The following is a 6000-nucleotide window of genomic DNA, read 5'->3' on the forward strand; positions in this document are numbered from 1 at the left end:
ACTAGAAGTCATTCTTCCACTCTACTCTGCACTGATTAGACCTTAGTTGGAGTTCTGGACACCACATTTCAAGAAAGATGTGAAGAAATTGGAGTAGGTGCAAAGAAGAGCAACAAAATGACTAAAGGTCTAGAAAACATGACCTATGAGGGAAGATTGAAAGAATTGGGCTTGTTTAGTTTAGAAAAGAGAAGACTGAGAGGGGACATGATAGTGGTTCTCACGTATTTAAAAGGGTATTACAAGGGGAGGGAGAAAAATTATCCTTGGCTTCAGATGATAGGACAAGAAGCAATTGGCTTAAATTGCAGTAAGGCAAGTTTAGGTTGGACATTAGGAAAAACTTCCTAACTATCAGGGTGGTTAAACACTGGAATAAGTTGCCTAGAGAGGTTGTGGAATCTCCGTCACTGGAGATATTTAAAGCAGGTTTGATAGACATCTATCAGGGACGCTTTAGATGGTGCTTGGTCCTGCTGTGAGGGCAGGGGACTGGTCTTGATGATCTCTAGAGGTCCTTTCCATTTCTAGTATTCAATGATTTTATGATTCTATAAGGTTATATTTTTTGCATAAGCATGCTTATACATTTAGAATATAAGCTATTATTCTGGAAGACTCCAACAAAACACAGGAAAGAGAAGTGGGTTTGGCATCATACAGTTTCAGTCTATTTTATAGTCTGAAATTACTCAGAAATTGAGGGAAAATTACTAATTAGGTCATCTTGTCCCTTCCTTAGCTAACATTTGCTACAATATGTTCTTAGTTTTAAAGGAAACAAGTGATGGGCTTCTCACCACTTCCATTGGCAGTCTCATTCCATATGCTAAAAAATGTCATTGTCAGGATTTTTTTCCCGATGTGCACCCACATTTTTCCCTTGCTCATTTTCATCCAGTTGGTCCCAATTAAAATATCTGGCTCCAACCTAACCAACCCCTTTTCTACCAACATCTATTTTTCTGCTTGCTTTTCATCTTTTTAAAATATCAGTTCTTGTTTTCCTCAATTTTCCAAGAGGTGTTCTTGGAGAAGCAAAAGAACTTGAATAAGAGCCTGTACAGTACTTAGTAGAAGGAGTTAGAATAGGGGACCTTTAAAAGAAAAATCTTTTCTTCTGTGCATATCTAGGTAGGCACTAATGTGAACAGCAATATTTCTTTTCTGAAAGGACTATACTCTTGGCTTTCCTTCCACTCTTGTTTTACACTGTTCCTCAAACCCTGATCCTCTGCTAGGAATTGCTCTTGTCCTTTGCTCTGTAGAGAAGCATTGACAAGCAATTCAGAAACCATAGAATTGAGGGAACCAGAACGGTCCCATCCATAGGATGGTTCTGGGCAGCCACTCCAGGCCCTATGCTTTTGGGGGCCCCACCCAGGCTGCCCCAACTGATTACCTGGTGTTGTATATTGGGTTGTAGATATAGATCTTGTTGTTATGGTAACTGAGTAGGTCACTGGGGTCAGCCCAGCTAGTCTGGGCTGACCCCAGAGAGCTGGAGTAGGTGCAAGTGTCCATTTTATTGCATAGCACAGAACTCACTAGAACAAGCCCAGACTAGCTGGGCTGACCCCAGTGACCTACTCAGTTACCATAACAACAAGATCTATATCTACAACCCAATATACAACACCTGGGGCCAGGGGCTTGATGCGGGGCAGCAGTTGGGGAACCCCCCCCCCCCCCGCACTCATCACCCTACCACCCTCTCCCAGACCACAGCACTTGGCTTCTCAGCAGGAGTGGGAAACAAAGCACCCCAGCCCCAGCGTTCTTTGCTTCTCACCGCTGCAGAGAAGTGGGGTGCAGCGGTCAGGGAGAGTGGTGAGGCAGGGTGGAGTAGAACAGGCTTCCAGGCTGCTCTGGTTCCCATAGCCACGGTGAGTGCAGGGGGGGCCACCACTCCTGCCACCCTGTGCCAGGTCATCCATAATCCCTGAGCGGGGGGAGGGAGCAAGGGAGCGGGGTGAGGGCGGAGCAAGGTTGGGGCTTAGGGAAGAGATGGGGGAGGGGGGAGCCTGTGGTGGGCAGGGGTTGCCCTCAACCCTGTGCCCACCTTGGGATGGCCCTGGAAGGAACAACAGGATTGGTCCCCAAACTGGCAAGTCATGGATTCGTCCTGATTATCTAATCTGTCTATATCTAGTAAATCCATCAATGTAATTTCCAGGTTACACTGCAGATAAATAATTAAACAGACATTGGAGCACATGCATGGATGAGAATCACTTCTGTGCCAATGAAATGCATTAATCACCAGTGTTAGGGAGATTCCCAAACTTGAGCCGTTCATTTTATATGATGAATCTAAGGAACATCCCAGATTTTAGGTGGCAGAGTAAGTTCTGGGAAAAAATGATAAGCTAAATAGTAATGTGTCACCAGGGACAGATAATATGCACCCAAGATTTCTGAAGGAATTCAAATATGAAATTGCAGAATTACCAACTGTAGTTTGTAACCTGGATGATAGCTGATGTAACACCAATTTTTAAAGGGCTCTAAAGGTGATTCTAGCAATTACGTGCTGGTAAGCCTGACTTCAGTAGTGGGCAAACTAGCTGAAATTATTGTAAAGATCAGAATTATCAGATACCTAGATGCACACGATTTGGTGGGAAGAGTTTACATTGTTTCTCTAAAGGGAAATCATACAGCTATTGGCCAGGCTAGGTAGGGATGGTGTCCCTATTTTCTGTTTGCTAGCAGCTGGGAATGGGCAACAAGATACGGATCACTTGATGATTACCTGTTCTGATCATTCTCTCTGGGGCATCTGGCACCGGCCACTGTTGAAAGACTGGACACTGGCCTAGATGAATCGCTAGTATGACCAGATATGCCTCTCATGTTCTTTTTTGCTTTCTCTCTCAAGGCTTTGATATAAAAGTGGATGAGTTTCTACAGAAGAGATTGAGAAAATTCAGATAGAATGTCCCATAGTCCAGTGAGTAGGACACGCCGATTGATGCGAGACATCTGAGTTCAATTCCCCAGCCTCTTTCTCTACCTGATGTACAGCAGGTATTTGAAATACAGTGTGGGAAATTGAAGTTCAGCTCCTGTTGTGCATCAGGCAGGCGGGCAGTGGTGGCAACACCACTTCCTCTAGTGGGTGGTTTGTGAATGACACCTAATTTTGTCCCTTCCACTCCTTCGACCCCCTATCTGCCGCTCTCCTCCCGCCCAGAAAGGATTTTTTGGAAACTTTTCAGTAAGTTTGTGTCAAATCTGAGAATAAATTTGAGTTGACCAAAAATACATTATGATGGTGCTGTTCACCAAAAAGTTTCACCAGTTCAGAGATATTAATTGTTATTAGGCAGGTAGCCTTAAAATGTGTATGCACTGTGCTTTACCAGCTGTATATAAATATTTTCTCATTTATTTCAGGATTTCAGAGGCAGCTCAGTGTGTTGAAAACTCAGATAGACCTGGATAATCTCTGTTAAGGAATAATTCCTGTTAACCTGATAATAATAGGCTACTCTACATTAAAACATGTGCTGTTTCTCCAATGTATTAGAAGCCCAAGGCCCTCTATGTAGTAATGCCAGCTGTGGCTATGATATACTTTTCCTCTGGAAAGAAATCAGAGTTTCCAGTTTTCCAAGTCTCTCTGTCTAACCATGTTCTTGGCAAATAATTCAATCATTGCTCACAGTTGCTAACCTGTACTAAAAATAATGTGATTGATTTTCCAGAAATGGTGAGATACTGTTGAAAACAACCTTTGATCTTTATAAATAGGTTTTATTTCTGACAGCTACAAAATATACATATATTATTTGTCTTTTGCATTTCTATACCTATTTTCTGAATGTTGGAAAAGTAATTGCATTATTAGTTTGGGCTTTTAATATGCTCTGTGATTTGCTTTTGTTCTTTTCTAATTGTCAGGTGGTCTGGTGGTAAAACCTCATATTTACTGAAAGTAGAAAAGAAAAAGAAAAATGTACAGAAGGAAATGTAATAATAATTATGGAGTTGTGAGTGGATCTGAAAAATAGAGAATAAACATGGAATGATTAGTCCCCAATTGAACATCAGCATTTCTCAGTCTGTCAGCTACAGGGCTTTTCATAAATAGTATCTTCCCATTCTGATAAAATAGAGAATTTTAGTATTTGATAAGGGATGCTTGATATTGTGGAGCAGTGGTCAGAACAAGCCATGTATTTTCAGAATGGCTTGAAGTTTGCTTCATTTATTATGAAAGCCAAGAAACATGTTTCTGTGGAGTTTGAAGAAAATTAGTGAAACTACTTTTGTTACAGGTCATTTCAAATGTTACACTGATTTGAAATTTTGATTGTCGTCTGGTCCCCTCTAGGTAATAAACAAATTGCTACTGTGACTTCAAACTTAACTGTCCTTGAACATTTGTGTGCAGTCTATAGATCTAAGAATAGACCTACTTAAGCTAAAGATATTTATAATTTCTCACACACAACAATTATAGTTTGAAATACATCAATTATCAACCTCAAGGATTTTGTGAGATGTAGAGATACTTTGCTGAATCACCAAAGTAGTCAGATCAGGTAAGTCTCTTTACAACCAGCAAATGGATAAAAGAGCCTTTTAAAACATCATGAGGTTTTTGTTTGTTTGTTTGTTTTTCATAAGATTCTATTAATCTAAATTGAATGGTGTGTGTAATTTTGCACTGTCCTCCTCTAGGAAGTAATTGATCAATATCAGTTCTTGAGTTGACACAACAAATCTCAAGCATTGCTGTTTGTTCTTACAAAGAAATACTAGCTGTCCTTTGTTTACCAATCATTAGTAATCCCTGAGGTTTAGATTTTTTTTTCTATTGTATGGTGAAAGTTTGTCTGCTAGTGTAAAATGTCCACAGTGTCCACAGTAGCATTACTACTAAAGCCATTTGTCCTACATTGCAATGCTGAATTTGGATTTTATAAACATTATTGTATAGTAGAGTTTATTGTAGTAACAGTTGCCTGCTGGCCTTTTTTATCTCTTGTTTTGACTCACAACTTTGTGGGTAAATTCTGCTTTGGAGACGAAATTTTCTGTACTTGGTCTCAGCCTAAGATTCAGATGAGATTTAGAATGTTAGTGTAAAATTTTTGTAACTATTTGTATATTATCTCTGTATGGTAAAATACCCAAACAGTAAAGCATGAAATCTTCAACTTCATTTATGGCTGGACCATTCAGGTTTGGTGACTGAAACAAAATAACAAAACAAAAGCAAACAAACAAAACACAGCAAAAAAAGAAATCCTAGTTAGTCAAACAAAAAAGTTACACCCCAAAATTTTCATCCTGTGTGGCTAGCCCTAATCTATATTTATTAAAATAATTTATCCAAAACATATCGAAGCTGCTCTAATAAATAAAACTCTCTGAAATCACAGTTAGCAGAAGACTGGGAGCAGTGTGTGTGTGTGTGTGTGACACAGAGAGAGATTATAGATTAATATGTATGCAAGATAAATAAGGTAATAAAAATAAAAATTAGAGAACAGGCCCCCATAATCCTGTGTGCTCCCAAGGGAGGGAGTGGGATGGGGTGGGGCTTAGGAAGGAGTGGAGCAAGGGTGGGGTGGAGCCTTGTGCGTGGGGTGTTACCCTGGGCTTGGAGCACTGGGGAGAAGGGTTGCCTTAAACCTCTTGCCTCCCTTCGGGGCAGCCCTGAATATAATAAACATTTGCCCCAATGCTTTTGGCCAAAATGTTTCCCTATCGGTTTCCTATGCCATGTCTTACCTAGGTTTCCACCCTTATCTCTGAAGACCACTATTTCTGTTATGCTCAGTGTTCCCTCTAATATTTTTCCACCCCGCTCCACCCACATGCAGAATGAATGTTGTGCTACATCACTTCTATAATGATGAACACTGGGGGACTGAGGGATGATATGTGGGGAGACAGCTTTGAAGTGCGGCTGGGAATGATGTGTTTGGGATGCAGGCTGCCCTGTGGTTACTGCATGAAGAGATGACTCCCACCCCAGCTCTCCTG

Source organism: Pelodiscus sinensis, chromosome 2 (genome assembly GCF_049634645.1).
Source record: "Pelodiscus sinensis isolate JC-2024 chromosome 2, ASM4963464v1, whole genome shotgun sequence".
NCBI lineage: Eukaryota > Metazoa > Chordata > Testudines > Trionychidae > Pelodiscus > Pelodiscus sinensis.